The sequence below is a fragment of the Sylvia atricapilla genome, chromosome 12 (genome assembly GCF_009819655.1).
Source record: "Sylvia atricapilla isolate bSylAtr1 chromosome 12, bSylAtr1.pri, whole genome shotgun sequence".
NCBI classification, from domain to species: Eukaryota; Metazoa; Chordata; class Aves; order Passeriformes; family Sylviidae; genus Sylvia; species Sylvia atricapilla.
Genome location: NC_089151.1, coordinates 11,440,882 through 11,464,039, shown reverse-complemented (window position 1 = coordinate 11,464,039; position 23,158 = coordinate 11,440,882). Strand labels below are relative to the sequence as shown.

General features: G+C 40.2%; 1 protein-coding gene across 1 annotated transcript in view; it reads left to right on the top strand.

The window, feature by feature from the left end:
• The first annotated feature begins 17,303 nt into the window (after positions 1-17,303).
• The window catches only part of CHD9 (chromodomain helicase DNA binding protein 9), a 77,410-nt gene continuing 71,555 nt past the window's right edge, over positions 17,304-23,158 (top strand). Inside the window, exons 1-2 of the mRNA XM_066327867.1 lie at positions 17,304-17,381; positions 19,032-19,120. The gene's annotated coding sequence lies outside the window, so the exon portion shown is untranslated. The remainder of the gene's footprint in view (positions 17,382-19,031; positions 19,121-23,158) is intronic.

Sequence of the window (23,158 nt, the reverse complement as noted above, 5' to 3'; positions counted from 1 at the left end):
ATGGAAAATTGTAAAGCCAGCTTGTTACAAGAATTTTTTCCACAGGTAGACACTAAAAGCCCAATAACTTGTGAGTTGCCAGTCCTTCGTATTTCCTCTGAGAAAAAACATCCTAAACCAAAAACTATTCAACAATTATTCTTAAATACAATAAATGCATGGATTAAAGATATCCAATTAAAACAAAAACAAAAACAAACAAACAAACAAAAAAAAACCAACACCACAAAAAAAAAAAAAAACAACCCTACCAAAAGAACCCCCAACCCTATGCTTCTGTGCTTGACAGTCCATGCACTATTAGAGTTATGTATTCAAAACTTGGGTATCCAATCCAATATTTAATTTTCTTTTACTTGAATCACAGAATTAAATACATACCAAAACACAGTGCGCAGAATTAGAAACAATTCACCCATATCAACTAATTATTCTTTCAGGAGTCAGACCTTAAGGCAAGAGAATGCTATCAAGTGTAAAGACAAACATGTTCCTCCAGCTGTTTGACATACTTATTGGACATAATAAACTTGATATGCTGGAGGCTATAATTAATCTTTACTAAGTGAACACTCCTCTCATGATGACTTGCCTACTGAGCTGTCTAATGACACTTAAGGCTTTGATAAGTAAATAAATTAGTTCATTATGGTCAGACAGTATTCCCTTTTTTTTTTTTTCAATGAGATCACGGCTTTCTTTATCTTACTTGTCCCACTCAGCCATCACCAGTTACAATACTCTTACCCTGAAGCTGAAAGAAGGACATTTCATTCGAAGTTCCCAACTCCATTTTCTGTATTACTTCCAATACCTTAAGTTCTGCTTAAAAAACCAAAACCAAACTGGCAATCTATACTTTGTAAGAGCTTTGATTTTAAACTATGCTGGAAAATGACAATATTACTTACTTTTCTGTTGTTAGATCTCATGGATCACAATAACATGCACAAAAGTAAAGCTGCAGTGCCCTCTTGTGAGCAGTCAAATCTCATTTTTTCAGAAGTAGATTTAACAATCTGTTCTGAAGGCGTGGTCCTGTTTGTATACACTTTATATATTCATACACACACCTCTTCCATTTAACTGTTCTGAATCTGATATAAGATGATCACAGAAAAAATTAAAGACAAGTATTGTCCTTTTTATTAAGTTCAGTAGAATTTAGGTTATTTCTTTTTTTCCTAATTTCCAAATAGGAGAAATCAAAAAGCCAGTTTCTTCAGAGCCATAATCAAGGGGCACATTCTTATGAAGCGCTACTGAAAAAAAAATTAAATAAATAAATAAAGTAACCAACACAAAACCCCATGCCAGTGCACACATACAGAATTCAAGTAGCCTTCCAATTTAGGCATTAAATAACTCAACTGACAAGGACTGGAGGGAAAAGTAACTATTAGAGGAATTTAAAAAAAAAAAAAAAAAAAGTAAACCAGTCAGCAGTAGGGAGAGCAAAAGCAATAAAGCAGCTAAACAATCAAAACCAGTATTGCCAAAATGCGATCCTAATTCCTATATGGAATAGGAGTATAGGAATGATTCCTAACTCCTATATGTGAGGAACCATTAGAAGATGGTGATAAAAGTCCCTACAGTTTTGCATACCTAGTTAGGTAGAACAAATATTTAAGATCTCATTTTGTGAATAACAGAAGTCCACAAAAAGTCAGCAGTTAAGTCTCATGCTAAGGTCAACTTTAGTATCCCAAAGCATTACAAAATATAAAATCAGTTGCAAATATCTGAAAAATTACTAAAGTTTATAGCAGCAACAGAAAACTAAACAAGTGACACAGAAACAGTACCACACAGTTGATTCTGTTGCCCAGGGATCATATTAGAATTGATTTTCTAAAAAGTGATGGTGTGTTATCTGCCAGGAAATGTTTCGCTAAGACTCAAATTTCTCATTTCCTTTGCACAGATCTAGTTTACTGTATGCAGTAACCCTCAATCATTGAGCAGACAACCACTAGATACACACTTAGGCTGCACATTACTGCTTCAGTGATGTTTCACAGTTAACAAGTATAAAGGCCTTTAAGTTCAATTTCACCATATTCTTCCAGTTTGTGACTGGTAAAGAACTTTCACAGAAGTAAAGCTGAACATGAAATGCAAGTCATAACATTTGCAACTCTTTAAAAGTTCATCTTATCATATTAACTAATCACTTGCGAGCAGATGTCAAATATTTGACTTCAGCCCAGAGAGTCAAGGTCCAAATGAACTTCATTTGTTTAGGCCTAGATTCAAAAAATTATTTCAACTGAATTTAAGCAGACAGGTCCAAATTACCACAAAACACCAACAAAACAAATCCTCTCTTCTGTGGCTTCCTAAAATCCCTGGCCTTCACTCCCTCTTTAACCATGTCAGTCCTGCAGATGGGCAGAACAGCCACAGCCTGTTTGTGTGGCTCTTACAGTGCTCAGGACCGCCCAAAGCACTTTAGCCAAAAGACTGCTGAATCCTACAGAGTTCACCTCAAATCAGTTCTCAGGAGAAGATACTTTGGGGCACATACACACAAAACTTCTTCGGTTTAGAAAGTCTTACAATCAGTATCCTACTGCAAACCCTACAGCAGGCACAGCGAGATTCCTGCTCTAGAGCAGATGATGCAAGTTAAAATAGATGTGCTGTAGTAATCAAGTGCTCAGCTACACCATTTAGAGAATTCAGTAACATTAGTAGTTACTCCATCTGAAACTCACAAGCTGTATGGTACTGAGCAAGTTTACACAGTAACATATTTCTTTTACACAAGTGCTGAACTACAACCTTTCATGTATTCAGTTAAAAGTGAAGAGAAGAAGGTTCACTTTAGAAATGATTGGTATTACTGGCAGCAAAAAAGATTTTTTTTCCAAATTTGCCAGGTGAGTTTTAGTCTCAGTTAACAGTAGAGAACTATAAAGAATTGAACTCATGAACTCATTTTCAGTTTCATGATTACTTGGCTATTACCTCAGTGGAAATTTGAGGTTTACTTATTGAAGCCAACAGTGACAAGAAACTGAATAATGAGTTTACAGTTGCATTACAAATTTTGTAAAGCAGCAAATTATAATCCACATTTTTCATTAAAGAGTCAACTAGTTGGCTTGGCATATTACATTATTTAGATTTACAAAATAAATTTCTCAACATGTTCAAGACAGCACAGGAGATACCTGATTCCTAGAATGTGTTCAGATATTAGAAAACAAGCTTCAGTAAAGTATGTCCCTCTCTAGATTTGAGTGGCAGCCTTGTCATCCAGCATGTCACCTGGCCCTACTACATTTTCTTGTCACCTGCAAACCTCTCTAATACAGCTGTTACACAGAACTAGTCTCGATATGGATCCCTGGGGTATTTTTTCCTGTTACCAGCATTTGTATAGAGTATTAAACACTCTCCCATGCCTGTTCATCCAGTTTCCCATTCATCTGATTACTCACCCATTCAAAGCATGAAATCTTAACTTGGACAGATGAATACTGCAGGACGTGATGAAAAGCTTTACAAAAGCTGAGGTAAGTGACATCCACTGCTCTCTTGTCATCCACAAAGGCAATTTTACCACAGAAAAACATTCCATATCCTGTAACTAGCTCTTTCCTACAGTATAAAGGCACCTTTCACTTTACAGGCAGCTAAAAATTCAGCTTTAAAAGAAAATTAGTATTCCAGGCAGCTTCGGAACAAGCCCGTATCAATGGGAAGGACCACAGGAGGGCAGCAGGACCTTTCTGCACGGAGGAACGAGTGGGTTGGGCGCTCCGGGTGCCGTCACCGCTCGGCCGTGCTCTGCTCCTTCACACGCAAGCCCTGAATTAAATCGGAACGTTTTAGGGATTTCTTTCATATGCTGCTCACAACTGATAGATGGATGCCCGCTTTACGTAAGACAGTATTTCCAGCTCAATTTTCACAGGTGCTTAAATGAACTCTAATGACCAAGGGGATGTTATGTTTCCCCCCAAATTTAAGGCATCCCAATGTTGCCCAGTTTTACAGCTGACTGTGGATTGAAAGGAGTCCCCAAGCTACAACCTCAAAAAGTTTAGTAGAGCTATATGGGCAAGCCTTCAATGCCTATTGTTTATGCTTTCCAATTACTCTTGAATATCTAAATTGCTTTTCCATCAGGAGGATTCTCTCCCTATTACAGTATAAGAATAAGCAACCAACAAATTAATAACTTACTTCTGTTTCGTACATTGAGACTCCCTGAAGAGTTTCTGAACCTCTTTTTAGTTATTCTGAAGTGTTGTGCTATCCAGTATTCAGAGTTCTACTCCTTACCAAACTTTTACTAGAGGCACATTTTTGTACAGAAAATCATGCTATGAAAAGTCAGTGTCAAAAAAGGAGACAGAGTCCTGCATCTTTATTCAAAACAGCAATAAACCACGTTTCTACAGCTATAATTGACGTCTTTCTCTCCTGAAAACTACCCCTGCTAAAGTCACTCTACAGAAAACTGTGGTGAGGCCTCAGTGCTCCCTTATGGAGACCAGAGAAAATCAGATGACGTGAGCTCCACCAGGTCAAAACCTGCAGCTGGGCTTAACTGGCTATTTTCTTCCTAACACAAGTCTAGAGGAGGTCTCGTATCACCCTTCTTCTTTTAAAGTGATCTTTACAGACAACATTTTAAACCCCAACTCACAAATCTCAGTGCCTAGATTCACAAACTGACCTCAGCCTATCAAGATACAAACTTCTGCTCTTTCTAAAGGCAATGCAGTAAACCTTCACTAAAACCTAAAACTGGGCACTGCCAGGAGTTACCCTGAAATATGCTTTATAAGTTTGTTAACGAAAACATGATGTGGTAGAAAAATCATTTTTCAGTAAGCTCAGTTTTCAAGTGTTCTCCTTTCATGTCTCCTATTTCATGACAGATTTCAGTACTATCATTGGGGTTTCACCAATTAACAGTGTACTTGTGGCTGTCATTGTGGTAAGCAGACACAGATGTGTGTGTCTGAGGAAATAGCAATGAAAATAGTTTCAGAAACCAGCATTTTGATGCCTTAACTGCAGGTATACTCAATTTACTTCAGTAATGCCCAGCTGCCAGGTAAACTTTTAGGACATAGTAAAAGCAGAACATTCTAGATGCTTTCCATTTTACAAAGCAGATTATTTGCACATTTAATTAGCCATCAGATCTTTATTTGTAGTTTATCACAATATGTAAGATTTATATGCAGAATTCCAGCTTCTCTTCCTGACCCACATATCATTGGACACAATTCTTCTCAAGCACTATCAAAGAATTAAATTTTGTCCTAATCTAACAAGATTTGTAACGATATCATGGTTTACATCTGCCTCTGCTAGGACATGAGTGAAACCATCTGCTTCCGGGTACTTCCTTTGCATCTGCAGTGTTTCAGATGTGCAGGTGCACAGCAGAGCTGCTCCCTGCAGGAGTTCCAGGGCTCATTCCAGCTCACATAAACCCACAGACTGCCACCCGGCAGCACAATGAAACAAGCAGAGCTCCCCAATTTGGACCGTATGGGAACACGTGATTTGAATATATTCAGAGGCAAAATGATGTGAGCAGAGCCCTTCACCTTGCAGAGTTAACAGCTCCAGAAGCTACATGGAGCAAGTGTTGTATTCCTGTTCACACTGCAGGCTGCAGACGCACGCGCTGAGCAGCTGAACATCTCAGCCAGGGCTGGTTTTGTGTGGCTCTGCAGGTCTTCACCTGCATCTCAGGTAAAGCATCCTGAGCAGGCTTTTAGAGCACATCAGCAAAGACTGGGAGAGCTGCCCCAACACAGCGATCTGTGCACTCAGCTGCTCTCTGCTTTCCCAAGTCACACGGGGCGGCTGCTGAGAAGGATCAAAGCAGTCACTGTGGCAACAGCGGAATCTCAGCAGCACATTCGGTTGAATGAGAACTTGACTGCTCTCTCCAGCTACCTGAAGGCTGTAGTCAGGTGGAGGGAGGTGTCTTCTCCTCAGTAACAAGTGACAGGACAAGAGGAAATGGCCTCAAGTTGTGCCAGAGAAGGTTTAGATCGGAGATTAGGAAAAGTTTTTAAGCAAGAGTGTTGTAAAGCATTGGAGCAGGCTGCCCAGGAAAGTGGTGGAGTCACCATCCCTGGAGAGATTTAAGGCATGTAGACCTGGCATTGAGGAACACGGGCTGGTGGTGGGCTTGGCAGTGCTGGGGGAATGGATGGACTCAATGGCCTTAGAGGTCATTTCCTACCTAAATGATTCAATGGATCATTTGAGCCCTGACCTCAATAGCTCTGCAGCAACTGCCGTGGATAACCATAGTACAGGAAAGAACAGCAACTGATTTCCTCTGTTACAGTTTTTCTTGCAGAATTTTATTCCATGCTTACAGAAGGATAGAGGATGAGTGTCCTTGCTTCGAGTACAGAGGATCTTTCCCTCTGTAGGCTACAATGGGCTACAAGACACACATGTGGTAAATCCTAAGGCAGAATAAATCACTATAGTTCTGTGGGAACCAAGAACATTAAAAAATGCACGTGTTCTAAACCTGTGGTACATGAGACATCTGAATAAATGGATTTATTAAAATAAGAAAAAAGAGTGGATGGACAAATTATTCTTTTGCTCTTACCAAACAGAGCATTTCAGAGTGACCAATACTCTATGATCAAGACAATATAATTACTTTGTGAAGCAGTGAGACTGAGAAAATAAAAATACCATAAAATGTATAAAACCTGCTAAAATTATGATTGCTTGAAACAACAGTAGGATTTCAGGGTGGGGATGTAAAATGTCAGAAGTTTTGATGGAAATAAAAATTAACACTGTATAAAAGCCACCTCCAAAACTGATGGAGACACTGACACGTTTTAGGAAAACAAAGCCTAAAACAAAAATTAACATTTAATTCTGTGTATTTCTGTAACCTATTTGTTTTCTAAATTCTAAAAGGATTCATCCAAATATTAAATGCTCATGAGTTTCAATGTCCTTTTGAGCAGCAGAATAACCAGTCACATGATCCTATTTTTGGTCATTCATGTGATTTATGATTCTAAGCTTGTGCTCTCAACGTATGACACTGCCATTAACACTATCCAGAGCTGAGAGCACTTCACAGTGTTACACTGGTGTTGATAGCTTTATTAAAGAAATATTACCACTGGCTGGCTAATAAAAAAAGGTGAAGGCCAACTTTTTTTTTTCCCATTGAAGTACTTGTTTATTTCTTTATGGGGGGTAGTGGAGCAGAGACATAAAGGTTTTGATTTAGAAGCCATTAGGATTAAAAAAAAAAAGCTACATTTATTTTTTTAAGTTTTTCTCATCTATTTCTCCAAGTTTTTCTAATGGGAGAAAGGGAAATTAGAAAGAAAAAAATCTATAGGACTGGCTAAAAGAATAAACACAGAAAGTTTAGCATAAATATTAACAATAATCTTCTGTAATCTTCTGAATAGTCTGAGAGGAAGACTGAAGTTTTTGTGGTGAAGGAATTAAGAGATAGGAGAAAGATAAAGGTACTGTAAAGCTAAAGCAATTAAGTAGCTTGTTTAAAGGTTTGTCTTCTGATCTAATGCTGAATAAGAACCAACCTTATGCTTGTAGCTACAGAATTTCAGTAGAGAAACTATTTAGAAACTCTGAAATCAATTAATGAATTATATAATTAAGCATATAAGGTACACAACAAATCTGACACTTAATATAATGACAAAATTTCCTTTAAATGAAATCCCAACCATAGAAGCAACAAGTTGGAGAGAATCAGAAGTATATCCCTAGTTCCCTGCTAGAAAGCAATGGAAGACTTAGGGTGAGATTTCTGACTGCCTCTGTGCCTCTATTCCTCACAGACACAGTATCAAAGTGTAGACAACAGACTGGGAATTTTCTTGTACTCCTCTGGAACTTAATTTAGTCTTTAGGTCAATTCACAAGAGTTACGTAACTGTTCACCTAAAGTGTTTTTTTTTTCCCCCCCTGTATTTATTTGCCACAGTAGATAAAGCTGTAGGCAAGACCCAAAGAGGTTTCCCATTTCAGCCGTACTAGAATCTCTCTCCTCGAGCTTTTCGCTCTGCTGTCCTGCTACAGGGAAACGAGTTCTGTAACAGCTTTGTAGCTTGACACTTCAAAAAAGCGAAGTTATTTCAGATAATATTGAAGTGTCTTTGGCAATGGTTACTTCTAAACTTTGATCTTGAAATTAATACTTGTGGTTTAACGCACTTGATCTTAATATGCTTGAAAAAATACGTAAAAGAAAAGGCTTACAGTTAACTTTGTTGGAATGCCTGTGCCCTGTTCGCATCTTCAAGAATTCCAAAGTGGCTCGACACAGCGTACCTGAGGCTACACTCGTCCTGCCTGGCATCCAGCTTTGCCTTTAACATGCGGGAATTCCCCTTGCTTTCCCTGCAAGCCCTCGGCTTTCAATGGAAGACCTGGTGATGCCACGGCTGGGTCAGACGAACAGAGCTGCCCGCCCACGGGCTCTGCCTGGGGACAGGGAGGGAAGGAGAGCCTTGGCTAACGAGCACCATTCCCAGCGCCGCTGTCAAACGCGCCCCCGTGATTTCCTAGAGCGAAGGCGGGCGGCGTTCCCGCTGCTGGGCGCGCTCCTCCGGAGGCACGGCCGGGGCGCCCGGAGCGGCTGCGTGAGCGCCCGGCCAAACGCGCCAGAGCGCCAAGTTTCCCTTTCCCAGGGAAAATCCCCGCTCCCCCCGCCCCCCGCTGCCGCCCGGGGCCTGCCCCGCATCCCGGCCCGGCCTCCGCCGGAGCCTCCGGAGTAACCGCGCCCGGGATTGGCTTCTCCCGGCGCAGGGGCCATATTGGATGCGCCCAGCCCGCCGCACGCGCCGCTCCATCGGCTCCGCGCCGCCCGCCCCCGCCCCGCCGGGGCCGCCCCTCCCGCGGGGGCTGCGGCGGGAGGGCGAAGGTGTCTCGGGAAGGAAATTCGCACGCTCCCGGGTCGCCTCTCCGCCCCCCGCGCATCCCCGCCCCGCGCACGCCCCTTCCCGCGCCCCGTCCCCGCTCCGCCCGCCTCTTCCTCCCCTCACGCCGCTCCCTCCCGAGCCGAGCCGCCGTGTCAGCGCGCGGCGGCGGCCCCCGCGCGGGCGGCCAATCAGCGCGGGGGTGACAAATATGCAAATGCACCCCCCCGCCCGTCCCCGCGGGTTCTCTGGGGCCGCTGGGGTCGCGGCGCGGAGCGAGTGAAACTTGGCCCCCCCCGGCTCCCCCCCCGCGCGGGGCCCCTCCCGCGCAGCGCCCGCGGGGAGGAGCGGGGAGAGGCGCGGGGACAGCGCCGAGCGCCGCCCGCACCGCCCGCCGGCCTGCGACACCGCACGGTGAGTGCCGCCCTCGCCCGCCGGCTCCCGGGGGGGGTGCACGGGGGGAATCCCCGCGGGGGGGAGGGGAAGCCGCCGCGCCCGCCCGCGGCCGCCCCGGCGCGGAGCTGTCACAGGCGTGGGGCATCGCCGCCTCCTGCCGGGCAGCGGCGGCGGCTCCGTAATGGCGAACCGGGCGGTGAGTACGTGCGGAGGGACGGGCAGGCCGCGCTCCAGGTGCCGGAGACACCGGGCGGCCCCGCCGGCCCTGCCCGCCCCTGCTGCCGGCGGGCTCGGCGCGGCGCGGCCTGCTCGGCACCCGGGCTCTCCCCGCCGCCGCCCCCGCCCGCTTCCGCCCCTCGCCGACACCGCCGGGCTCCGCGCCGGCCCCTCACCTCGCCGGCGGAGGTGGGAGGAGGAAGGGGGGCGGCGGCGAGGCGAGGCTTTTCCCGGGGGCGGCGCGGGTGGAGCGGGCAGGATGGAGGCGGCGGGGGCACCCAGGGATGCGGTCCCCGCCGCCCGCGGCCCCGCCACGGCGCCCAGGGGTGGCCGGGGGCGGGGGCGAAGTTTGACGGGAGGAATCGGGCCTTCCCGGGGTCGCGGGGTGGGGGAGAGCCTGAACGTCCTGCCCTCCTACAGGTAAGAAGATGGCATGGCGAAGGGAAGAGGGCTGGTCTCCTTAGGGAAGTCAGAGGAAAAGGCTACACGTCCTTCTCCCCCACCGAGGAGGTGGCAGTGGGAGAAAAGGGTCGGGTGGAGGAAGATAGGGAGGGCAGGAATGTCCCCGGCCACCTTCTGTCGTTTAGGAAGGGAGTGCTAGGCAGGGAAGGGATGCAGAGCCTCCCAGGCAGAACAGTGGGCATGGCAGACCTGGCTTCTCACCGCACAAGATAATAGAGGTGGGTGGAGGGAGGAATTAAAATAATTTCCCAGGGCAAGCGAAGTAGTACGAAAACGAGGAGCTGAGTTTGGCAGCCCGCTGGCTTGGATTGACCACAGCAGGATCCGTGGGAGCAGGGGAAAGGAAGGTGACGGGAGGATTGACACTGGGTGAGGTGTGTCTCTGGGAGAGATGGAGATGGGCATGCAGTCTGCTGTCCTTCTGGGCTGCAAGATTTCTGGGGTGAGGAGAGCTGATGGTGCATGGCCACACTTTTCTGCTGCATGGGTGGAGACTTAAAAGGGGATTTGGCTGTCAAAGTGAAGGGTTAGAATTTATAGACTGGTGTTTTACAGGTAGGGGCTGCAAGCTGACCACCTCCAGGGATGACAAGGAGAGGATTTCGAGGCCAGCTCAGTACTGTTGGTAGATGGCACTGGGTGGATAAGTGGCATGCATCTTTATTCTAGTGAAGTGGAGAAATTACCACATTTCCCACTGAGGCTTAACATGCTGAAAGGTTAAAACGTCTTCATTCCTTCTCTACACGCAATTTTTTATGGACAGGGATAAAAGCCAGGTAGAAGGGATTCTGAATGCTCTCTTTTTGGCTGGATAGCTTTGACAACAAGGTTGATGCACACACTTTCAGTTTGTAAGAAATGGTTTGCTCTCCTCACTGGTGTATCATAAGTGCCTTGAATCTTTAGTAGCTGAGAACTTTCTTCAGTTCATGAAAGCCATTTAACTTCATTGGTGTGAGAAAATACAGCTTGGTCTCCCTCCATTATGTAGAAGAGAGCGGAACCCTTTGGTGTTACAATCCCTGCTCATGGGGGACAAAGTAACAATACGTGTGACAGGATAGGGTTTCTAGTTCTGTTATGTATTTTTTGAGACTTTAAGAAGTAGCCTTCCAAAAGTAACCCTCCTCTCTGCAGAGAACTAAGGTCCTCCTGAGAGCTCACTGCAACTGTTTTTAAACCTAGATCATTGGACACCATCAAGTTCCCAGCTGGCAGGTGTGAGGTAAAAATAATTATTTCACCTTGTTTTACATGTAATCATTTGTGTGCAGTTACACACGTTTGTAATTCAAAGCAGAATATTAATATTCAGTCATTTTTGAGCAAAATCTGCATTTTTATCCTGTCTCTGAATTTTAATTTGTTGTTGCACAGATGAACATTTTTGTTAGTTTCACAAGGTAAATATTTTAAAATCAATAATTATTCCTATCTTAGACTTTGTGACCTGTTAAAGAAAGAGTAGAAATGAATAGCTTTTGGGTTTACTAGTTTCTACACGGCCTCAACACCTTATACCTGTAACTAATAATGACTTTTTCATTCTTCCTGCGTCTGCCATGAGGTTTCCAAAGTGCCGTGGACTTCAATGCCCAGATTGTGTAAACCAAAGAGCAAGATTTAATATGCATGTTTTTGAATGTTAACCACTTCAGGGATCAGTGTGCCAGGCCCTTTGCCCATAACTCACGGGCGCGTGGAGAAGTTGGTGGGAAGCAAGGTAGGATGTGAACTTCAGGTATCAACAGCTCTGTGGTTAAGGGCCATTGTGGACTCTAACCTTAAGGTATATGTGAAGGAGTTTTCTTTTTCCTTCTCTGTTAGTAAGCTGCATCAATTTACTTTGCATTTATAAGATCACAGGGGTAGGCACCTGAGTAGTTACAGTGCATCTGTGCTGGTTTACTTTGTGCTAACTTGGTTATTTGTATTTACCCAAATTGTTCTATTTATACAACTTTATGCTGCTTTTCATGGTGAAGCTGTACTAATTCATGCCACTCAGAGTAAGGCTATCATTTTTACTGTGAAAAGAAGTGGAATTTGAAGTTTTAGAGTTCCTCAAGAATTTCAAGGTGTCTCAGCACCTTCTCATTTCACATGAGCTGCTTGTGCTAAATGCTGCTGAAGATTAGTCCAAGAATTCAGTTATGCAAAATTGTTGATGAAGGCAGAGTGTGGCTTTTAAAAAGTATTTCTAGTGGTGTTATCTAAAAGATGTATAACTTGAACCACTACTGAGAGACTATAGAGACCCCAAACCAAACAATTTTCATTTGTTTCCTTTTATGAGTGAGATAAGTTAATGATGCAGGCAGATTAAGCCCAGAAGATTAACATGCTGCTTTAGAATTGCCTTTTTTTGAAACCTATGAGGTATGTAGATACACATTTGTTCTCACTTGGTTTATAGGGTTAGTTTTAAGGGTTTTTTTTTAGTATCTTACAATAAAAATATTCCCTATACTTATGGTATATGCATCCTTCAGACACTTCAAAAGTACAGGTAAGCTGGACTATTAAGTATTTTATGGGTTCAGATTCCTTACAGGGCATTTCTTTTTCTTCTGTATGAGTCTTGTAGAAAGAAGTGCCCAAATACCTGCATCATCATATTTCTTTGATAATTTTCATGCAATTGAGGATGCAGTCCAATGGCCTATCCTATTCATCACTGGACTGCAGTATTCTCATTCTTTCCACCATTATATTTGAACTGAATTCTCAGTAATGCTTGGTACTTGTGTTCATAAACCATCCAGCTGAAACACACTGAAGTCCAGTAGCTCATCATACCCAGATTCTTTCCTAACCCTACTTCTGTCAATACTTTATATTCTTCCACTGCCATGTCTAGAGTTGCCCTTTTAATGGTCTTAACTCTATCAAGCCATGGAGATGTGAGCTTAATGAAGACTTTGGATTCTCACTTACTCGGGTTTCCATTCTGTTTCCCAGTGCTCTTCCTGTAGTCAGAAGTGGGGCCACAGGACCAGATGTTTATTTAGTCAAACCTTCAAGAATTGATAGTTAACATTATTATATTCACTTTTTCCTTCAGCAAAAGAAATTGTCATCCTAAGAAGTGATTATTTTGCCGATGAAACAGCAACTGAAAAGTATTTGCAGCTTTTGCTCTGGCTTAAGGAGCAGCAAAATTCCCATATTTATTCTGACCAGTTCATAAGTGTGAGCTGAACACACAACTTTCTTATTTACAGTAGTGTAGGGAGGAGAGATCGTTTTTAAGCAGTATTTTTTCTAGAAGTGTTACAAGAAACAAGTATAATGTAGTTTACAATGATTGTGTCATTGTGTCAACTACAGTGTTGAAAACTTGTAGAAGACCAATTCTAAATATTTTTTAACAGTGTGGGTAAGATTTATCTTGACTTCAGAAACACGAGGACCTTAAAGAGTACTTTCAAAGTGTGTATGTAATAGAATTCAGACGTATACTCTGCTACCTTTTAGAATGAGCTTTAGTGATCAAGTAAAAGACTAGTTTTGGATGCACCTTGGATCCAAGTTCCATTTTCAGTGCTGCCTTTATATTACATTCCCTTTCTCAGCTGTGAGAAAAATGTTACAAGGTAGGAAGCATTTTTTAAAAGTCAGAATTCAGCAGAAATTCATTGGTAAGATATGGCATCTGTCAGTGAGCAGATGTGTTGAAATATTCAACTTCATTCATACAGACTATCCAGGCACTGCCAAATATTAATGTCTTTAGGCTGGCAGTGTACATACATCTTTCTAAGTGATATTTTTATTTTTGATCTTAAATCAACTGTTAGAATTTGCAGGAAGATGGAAAAATATTCCCATCCTTTTTCAGGAGACAAATAGTAATTTTGACGTTGTTCTTTATCTGAGTCATATTAGAAAATGTAACTCTGGTTACCAAATTGTTTCCATCTGCAGTGTTTTCTTGGGCACTTTTCCTTGTGCTGCGTGAGCAGTATTAAAGTTTGTTCACTCTTTTGTGCTGGTCACTAAAATTCAGGAGTTCCTCCAAAATCTATTCTGTAAATGGCTTTTGAAGAGAAATGATTTTATTACATTTGATGCTTAACACCCTAGTGAAGAAACTTTTAAGCTTCAGAAATACTTCATTAGTGTAATGCCATGAAAGTCTGCCTATCTGATATTCCATATGTTACCAGAAATCTGAGAATTCAATACAATATATTTGTGTTTTCAATTACCCTGTAGTAAAGCTACTGCAGTTGTGGCTTCCACCTCCATGAAAAACAGTATTAGGTAGGATAGTGGGGTTGAGACCATATAATATGATGATGTTGGTTTCAGCATGGTAAACTTGCTAGGTAAACTTACCTAACTTACTTTTAGGTAAGTTCATAAGAATTCATAAATACTCTTGACGAAGAGATGAGTATTGTTCCATTTAACTGGGGAAGTTTTTTCAAAGTTTATATTGACTGTCAGACTCTTGTGACAGAGTCTGGATGTCACAGTAAAAGTTGTCTGGAGTCTCTGTCTGCAGGTGCATTCAGGAACATGTCCTGACTATGCTGGAAACCATGAGACAAGATGAGAAATGATGTTTTGCTTGAGCATTAGTTGTAATTGATTTCCTAATTTAAGAACAGTATATTGAACAAATTGTGAACTCAAGAGTGTCTTGCTTAACATGTGCCTGGGAGGAACTCTTTTAGGAAACTTTCATATCAGATCTCCTTAGAAATACTTAAAAAGCCGCCCCAAAAACCAAAACAACAGAAAACTTGTATGCAGCTCCCTCTGCATGTGATGCAGTTGAAACTCCTTATGCCAGTAAATGCAGTGTGGAGTGGGATGTCTGAACCTGTTTTGTTCAGTAAAGGACTGGCATATCCTAATCTGGCAGTGTCAAGACTTGAAATTGTGCTCTTTTTTTTCCCAGTGCAGATTTCTGTCAATGTCAAGCCTTCACAGCTGTCTGTCCTCATCAATCAGGATTCACAGGCATCTGTAAAACAGGCACAATCCTTTGCACTGTTCTAGTTGGTACTTCCAGGTTATAAACTTGCAGTAGTTTGCAGAGATGCTTATCAGAACATGAGAATTATTGGAAGATACTGTATTATCAGATTGTGAATTGAAAGAGGGCTGTGCTCTGAAGTCTTCTTTCTCAGATGTTTTGTGATGAAATCTTGGTTTAGGCCACATGTGAAAATAAAAGCTTTTTTTTCCTAATTTTTAATGCATATGTTTCTCTAAATCTTAAAATGGCCTAAATGTTCCTGAGGAAAAATACCAGAATTCAGAAACATATTTTACAGGTCTAACTTAAGGTGTAACACTGAAATTGATGACCAAACAATAGAAAGGCTGTAATGTTTACATTTACATCTGAAATCTCAGCAGCACCAGAGGTTTTTCTTTTTAAACTTACAAGGAAGTTTGTGTAACTCTTTCTAGTGATCAGAAGTAAACTGCAAACTATAAATACATTACACTGAGTATGTTACTCTCTTTTCACAACTAAACTTCCAAAAGAGATATTTGTAATTTGTACAGATAGACTAAAAAGGAAAAAAAAGTTGAGTGTAGTGGCATTTAAACCTGAAGAATAAAACATGGAAAGTTTCTGTTATCCGTATTAGAAATAGAAGGAAATCACTGAAATCCTGAAATTTATGAAAATCTCCACAGCTACACTTCAGAGAAAAGAAAATTGCAGTATTTCAAGAGCAGTACTGGTTACTAATATGGATTCCTTCAGTGGTCTGGTGGTCCAACACATTAACTTCTTAACAGCTATTTTCACTAAAATAAACTGACTGTTCTTTGCAATAAGGTATTCCAAACTCCTGGTATCTCTCTGGATTTCTATCAATAGCAGCAGATTAACATGTTGTCATTCTCTGTATTATTATTGTCCCTTCATTGCAATTAACATCCACAAGACAAAAATGACAAAATAGAAGGTATATATACACACTTCTGCCGTTTTAATGCAAAGTCTAAAGGGTTTGTTAAACAAACAAGAGGAAGGGTTAAAGCTAAATTGAGAGACTATATGCTGAAGCAGCAGATGCACACCTACATGTTTTGTTCTGCAGGTGTGCTTTGAGGGCAATAACCTTTGGCAGAAAGGTGAAGAAGGTAGTTGAAAACAAGAATGTCTTCAACTGGTGCTGTTAAATTTTCTAAAGGTTTTTGCCAAGACTGAAGAGATATAAGCACACAAAGCTGTTGTGCAAAATGAAACTGTTTTATTAAAGTTTACATTATTTAAAAAATAGAAATTTGGGTAGCTTGTCTCAATTAATTGAAATGAGTTGTTTGTTTCCTGTTAGAAAAATAAAAATATAAAAATCTGTGGTTTAGTGTCCAAAATAAGAACCACAGAATCACAGAGTGGGTCAGGTTTGAAGGGACACAGTGGGAACACCTGGTCCAACCTCCCTGCTCCAGGAGAATTACCCAGAGCCCAGGATTGTGTCCAGCCAGTTCTGGACTATCCCCAGTGAGGGAGACTCCACAGCCCCTGGCCAGTCTGTTCAGTGCTCGGGCACTGCACAGCAAAGAAATCCTTGCTCCTGTCCAGGTGGAACTTGCTGGGCATCAGCTCCTGCCCCTTCCTCGTGTCCCATTGCTGGGCACCAGGAGCAGGGCCTGGCCCATCCTCTGGCACCTCCAGCAGATATTTAGAGAAATTGCCAAAATACTGCTGTTTGCTCGGGTTTTTTTTGGTTTTGTTTTTGTTACTATTTTTTTTTTTTAGCAAGAGTAATGCTTTAGAAATTCATCAAGAAAACCAAGGAAATGTGTGCACTTAGGGAAATGTATATTTTCAGTATCTTATGAAGATACTATATTAGTTGGACTATGAAAGATATTTTTTAGAACTCAGAACTTCTAAGTTAGTTCAGTATGGATCTGGGCATGCATGAAACAAATGGTTCTGTTTAGTGAAGTATAACTTGTGTATCAGTTAATTTTCCCAATTCAAGATTTAACAGCAAGCATTAAGACCTTCTCCCAAAGAAAGGATTTGTACAGAATAATTTTTTTAACATATCACACTTAGAGATACATATTATGTATATATGTGTATTGAGAAGTTCACATGCAGTATAGGTTTTGTGAGAATCTGTGGAGATAGAGCTTTTATAAGGTCCAAAATAGGATCTATGTTCCTTTTGTGTGGATTTCTCTTTGGCACTTCATGTAATCATTAGTGAATCTTCTGTTGTCAGAAGTATTTTTTTATATTTCACATTTAGAGTGCTGTATTGCAGACCTGTTGAATGTATATCTAGTTACATATGGGTTTTTTTCTTCCTTTCAATGTAGGACTTTTCAAACTTTTAAGTATTCCAAAATTGTCTCCATATTGGAAGCTGTTCAAGCAAGTGGACACTGTTCTAAAGAGTAAGAAACATCTTTTTTTTCTCTTTATTTTGAGGATTGAAGAATAATCCATTTGAGGAAGGATACACAGCTGTTTTAGATAGCCAAGAACTTAAGATAGCATTTGTCTTATATGGCAGTTACAGGTGAATTAGGTTTCTTTTTTTACTGTTGAACTCTTACAGGTAGAATAAATTACTTGCTTGCAAGTTTTCAATTTGTTTTTCAAATAATAAATTTTTGAATGCCTCTATTCATTTAGTGTATGTATTGCAAAATCTTTGTGCTTTAACTTTATTTAGCCAGCAAAGAACTTTTAAATAAGCAGAGATTGAGAACAATAACAAAAAAAATTAAAATGTTGTATAGGTCCTTTCCAGTTAAATAGTTTCAAACTTCTTTCTAATTGCTGGATGTGCAGAGGACTTGTGCACGACAGGAGCTCTATTTGTATGATGGGATTTCTAGTACAAAAAAAGGGAACATCTAGAGGAAGAGCAAGTTTTCTGTCTGTTTTGATACAAAATTACTATCACATAAATGGTAAGCAAAGATAAAAGTATTTTAGCAACTTTACCCTAGGTGTTGGGTAAATGCTTATCTCATATGAATTTTAGAAAATACTTCTCTGCATTAAGTGTCCCTTTTATTGCAGAAGAGACATTTTAGTTTAGCAACCTTGGAAAAAGTCTTGGGAAGTTACTGAATAATAGAAGGAGGATAAATGTAGCAATTTCTGTACCAAATTAGTACCAGATTTTTTTTTTCTGGCACATTGCAGGATTTGGTAGCTGCTATAGCAAATTTGTATCTTCCACACATGCTACAGCATTGTTTCAAAGATGTAGGGAGAGGAAATAATTGTGTTAAAATCTGCTTCTTGATGCAGTAATATATACTGTGTTATCTTCTAACAAACTTTAAAGTTTGATCTGCATTAATAGTCCTGCAAAAGTGTTTAAGAGTTTGGCATCACCAAACTGTATTTAGGAAGAAAGAAATCCTGGTATTGGAATTGGAGGATGTTTGGTGCCTTGAATACAATAATCATGTTTTTGAAATGGAAAACCACACTGGTGTGGAATATCAGTTCATATACAAACTTTCTATCTGTCTTTCAACACTAGAGGGTAGTTTTGTGTGCTTTGAGGCTTTTACACAGTGGCCCTAGAAACCCCCCATGCACATTTTCCCTTGAACTTTGTAATGTTTTGTAGCCTCTTTCAGATTAAAAAAGAACTTCTTGAAATTGCGCTCCTCCACCTACTGCCAAGGCAAGGAACAGGATAGAACTGTCACACAGGTATTCTCTCCCCAAAAGGCAGTGTCAGTTCCTATTGAAGTCCACTGTCAGTGTGGAATAGCTCACTGCTGTTAAAAGACATGTACAGGGTTTCTCTGACAGGTTTAAAACTTTTGGTTTTGCTGTTGTTAGGTTTGAGTATTTTCATCCTGTCTATACCTTTTGCGTTTGTGGCACAAATTACCCTTCATCCTAAGGGGTTTGTAGATTTGGGTTATTTTTAGTGGTCCTGCAAAATGAAAACAAACATCCAATGAAAACAAATCTTTTGTGGTATCTAGTGAGCTTTTGAGTTTTAGGTATTGCATTTGAATGTACACTCCTGAAGTTGGTTATTGTGTGACTTGTTTAACATGCTTCCTTTTCAGGTCTCTGATGATGAGGTATCCATCTGGATTTAAAACACATCTCTGAGCTTCTTAATTCGTCATTAAAGAGATGTGTTCTATATTCATGGGTAAGAATATTTTTTATTTTGACTTGGGCCTATTTTCTTAATTATCTTGTGATATATTTTAAATTTAGAAGAGTTCAGCAACTTATTTTTGTCTTAAAGGTTTATCAGGAACCTTTATAGTATAGGGTTCATTAAGTGCCTGTGCTAGCTCTTAATTTTGACCCAAGCTAATAAATAAACTTTGGAATTCATATGTCTAAATATTAATGCTCTAATACTAACTCTTAGTATTACAGATAGAGAAACACTGGTGTGTAGGTAAAGAATTTATAAATTGATCTGTGATTTGTGAGTCATTTTCTGATTATATATACAGTTCTATGAGCTTTAACTGTGCATCTTGCCATATGTATTTTGAATTTGGAGTTTTGGAAAGAAAGTGATTCTAACTTGGAATGCAACCAAAGCAAAGGGTCTGAATTTTGTGCAATCAAAACAGACAACACTTCTTCTCAATAACATAAACCTTACTTAGTCTGAAAAAACTTTGTGGTATTACACACACCTGCACTTCAAAACAATAGGGAAAAAACCATGAAAGACTCTAGAAAATACGATTTTTTTCAAAAAGCTACTGGTATTTTTAGTTTTTGTAGGTCTATGATGAAAACAGTTAAGTTTAAGCTATGTTTACTTCATGCATTACAGAATTTGTTTTCATATCTTCTCTCCATATATTAAGTACAGCTTGCTGAAATACCATTTTGAGGTTTCACAAATTCACCTTGAGTTAAAAATTAATGTTAACATGAATCTCTTAATGAAATACAGTAAGTAGCCTAAGCATTGCTGTGGGGCTTTTTGATACCATGTTGTTTTATACAGAGTTCTGTGAAATACTTTCTCTTTGGGCTGGTTTGGCTGTATTCAGCTTAAGCAAAGCTGTTCTCATTAAGGCACTTGTCCCGTTCACAGTGAAGGCAGACACGGTTCAGAATGGTAGAAGTTTGCCTTCAGTTGCATTGGAAGATGAATCTTCTTCCCAGTAAAAAATCATTTGTATTGTTGGCTGACTTGAAATTCCATGAACAACCTTAAAAAATAGATAGCTACTGATTTCCCTTTCTTATGTACTTTTGTTATATTTATTTCCCAGAGGCTACTGGCGCAAAAGGAGGAGAGGTTGCGGAGGGGAGTTTGTGCATGTCTGGGGAGTAGAGGAAGGGAAGCAGTTCCATGGGGGGTTTGGTGCAAGCAGGATCAGTGTAGGTATGGGAACAGGCTGCAGTGATCAGTCTGACAAGCACACACCAGCCAGCATGCTCCAGTTCTTTGCTCTCACTTGGAGCTGGAACTGTAGCCATGGACTGGAACTCAGTTCTGAGAATTTAGTTTAAGCCCATATGTTTCAAATCTTCATAATATTCAAATTAAAATTCAAGATATTTGAGTGATCTTTTGAGTATTTAGCATGATGTCTGTGAAGTCTTTAGCAAAAAGAGAATTCTAAACAAAACCAGTATGTTGAGTGTATGACTTTACTAAGGAGATGGCTCGTTACTCAAAAATAATTAGAAATACATACCAATGGAAAATAATTTTAATCTAAAACAATGCATATGTATAGATACAGTTGGATGTATGGGTTTTTATTTGGGCTACCCAAACAGGCTACCCAATTTTATCCAAATTTTAGTGATAATAAGAAGAAAACACATCTTTTTCAATCCATATTTAGCTACAGATACCATGGCACTCTAGTACAAACAGTCCTTTTTGTTAGGGAATAAAAGAGTTTATATCTACTAAATCTTCTTTTTTAGTGTTCTGTATTAGTGGGACTTTGAGGAAATGATGTCCCTCTGTGCCTTTTAAATTTAACATGTACATTGATCTTTAAATCTGTGATAGAATATCATTTATATTGACGCATCAGCAGGAAGTAACTTCTGTGTTATTTAATTAACTCAGCTTTTTGAACTTGGCCAAAGCTGACAAGTAACGATCGTGTAATTGTCTTTTAGTATTGGGAAGGGAATGTCTATCTCATTTCTAGATATTGTGCAGAAGTGGTCAGGTTTTTGAGTGTTTCGGTTTTACCGTGTCCTTCTTTTGATGCAGTGTTCTATCTGCTAATAGATGGGCAAATCACAGCAATACATGATGTTGTATGTTACATAGCACTTAGCAAATACAGTAATTTTTTCAGTCTCTAGCAGACTTGTTTGTTATGCCTGGTTGCATTGCTTCCCTGAAAAATCCCCAAAACTAAACCCTTTGCAAGCATATAATGTAAAACTCTTTCTTAACTATGACTCTTTGTGTCCTTTTCTCATAGTCTGGATTTCTGTTTTGTCATGCTTCTATGACTTGTTCTAATTCCTTGTGGTTGCTAACTCATCCCTAGCTTCTCTCTGAGATGGCTTCTGTTATTTTTCTGAATAGCGATGGTTTCAACTACTTCTGGGAAAAATGGCCACCAAAGTCACTGATTTCTCTTATCTTTGGCACTATCACACATCAGTCATGTGAAGCAGTGCTGCCTTGTTTATCAAAGTCTCAAAGTGTGGGTATCATGGTAATGTGTTTAAGCTCCACCTGATTTACTTGCTTGTAACTAGAGTAGCTTGTTTTCTGTTGTCACTTCAGCAAAAGTAGTCAAAAATGCCATGAAATAAATATAGAATGAAATAAAACACATCAGAATTTTTTATTATATTCCTTTTACTGCTACCCCTATTTCATGTTTCCAGAGTGAAATTTGATACCTGTTCCCTTATGTTTTTGTATGCGTTCAGGCTTTTTGATGTATTCTATAAAATAGATCTTGTTTTCTTTTCTTCTGGTATAAGACAGACATGAAGTTTGCTTGAAGACTATGGGTAGAAGTAGTTCACTGGTCAAAACCCAAATTCTCTTTGCAACAGACTTGTGTTCAGGCTATCTATTGTAGTATTCTTTCCAAAAGAGGTTTGGGTGGTTGTTTGGTGGGGTTAATTTGGGGTTTTTTTTTTTGTCACTTCACAATCTCCACTTTACACAGAAGCTTTCTTCATAATAAATTAATGTTGGTCTAATTAGCTGGGAGAGGTTTCTTGTGTAGCTAGCCTTCAGATTTCTCAGTTTGAAAATTCATCTGTGCTATCAACTTGCTTGGATCCTTTAGGAGACTCTTCAGGTTATATTTCCTATTTATACCTGCTAAGATTTATTCGTGTTATAAAATGTTTGCATTTTAGAAGGAGAGTTCATATTATTTGTTCATTATTTCCCCTTTTGTTTTCCTTATACTGAAAGGAAGTAAGGAAAATGAAGATGGAAATGATTTTTTAACCAAGAAGTAAATTTCTGTGAGGCCAGCTCTGAGTGTGCTGCAGTAATTCTAGCTGTTCTGCAAGCTTTTCTCCATTTCCTTACTGTAAAGGGACACTGTCAGTAAAACATGTAGAGATTGTCTGCTGTATTCAACTTTTAATACAGGGTTCTTTTAGTCCTGTTGAGTAGTTCTAGAGTTAGGAGCATGTATACTAGTTAATGATTGTACATCCTTGGTATCTATATTGCTAAAGATGGAAGAAATATCTCTTTTTTTTTTCCCCTCTCTTTTTTCCAGTTAGCAGCAATTGATCAGACTCAGTAGGTAAACTTACTAATATAGGCTTCAAATTTGAGATTTTTATCAGTAGTCCTTGATAGCCTGGAACATAACATTTTACTCATGGCTACCATAATTTCCATCTTATCTTTCTTCAGGTGGGTTTTTTTGAATTACATTTGTTCTGTATCTACGGTATTTTTTTCCTTGTACTTAATTTGAATTGCTTTCCTTCTGAGAGTAGCCAAAGAGAGCTAAAATAGCTCTCTCCTGACTTATCTTTTGTTTTGAGACAAACTAGGATGAGCTATCACTCATGTAGTACATGCTACACTATGTAGTAGCAATGTTATAACCCATGCCAGACTTTCTACCTGGATCCTGTGCTTTGAGTGTGTAAAACAAATGAAACCATTACATTTAAAACATATTTTTATAAAGGACAAAAATTATAAATCCTGCACTGGGCATCGTAAGCAAAAATAAATTACTTGATTTGTGGT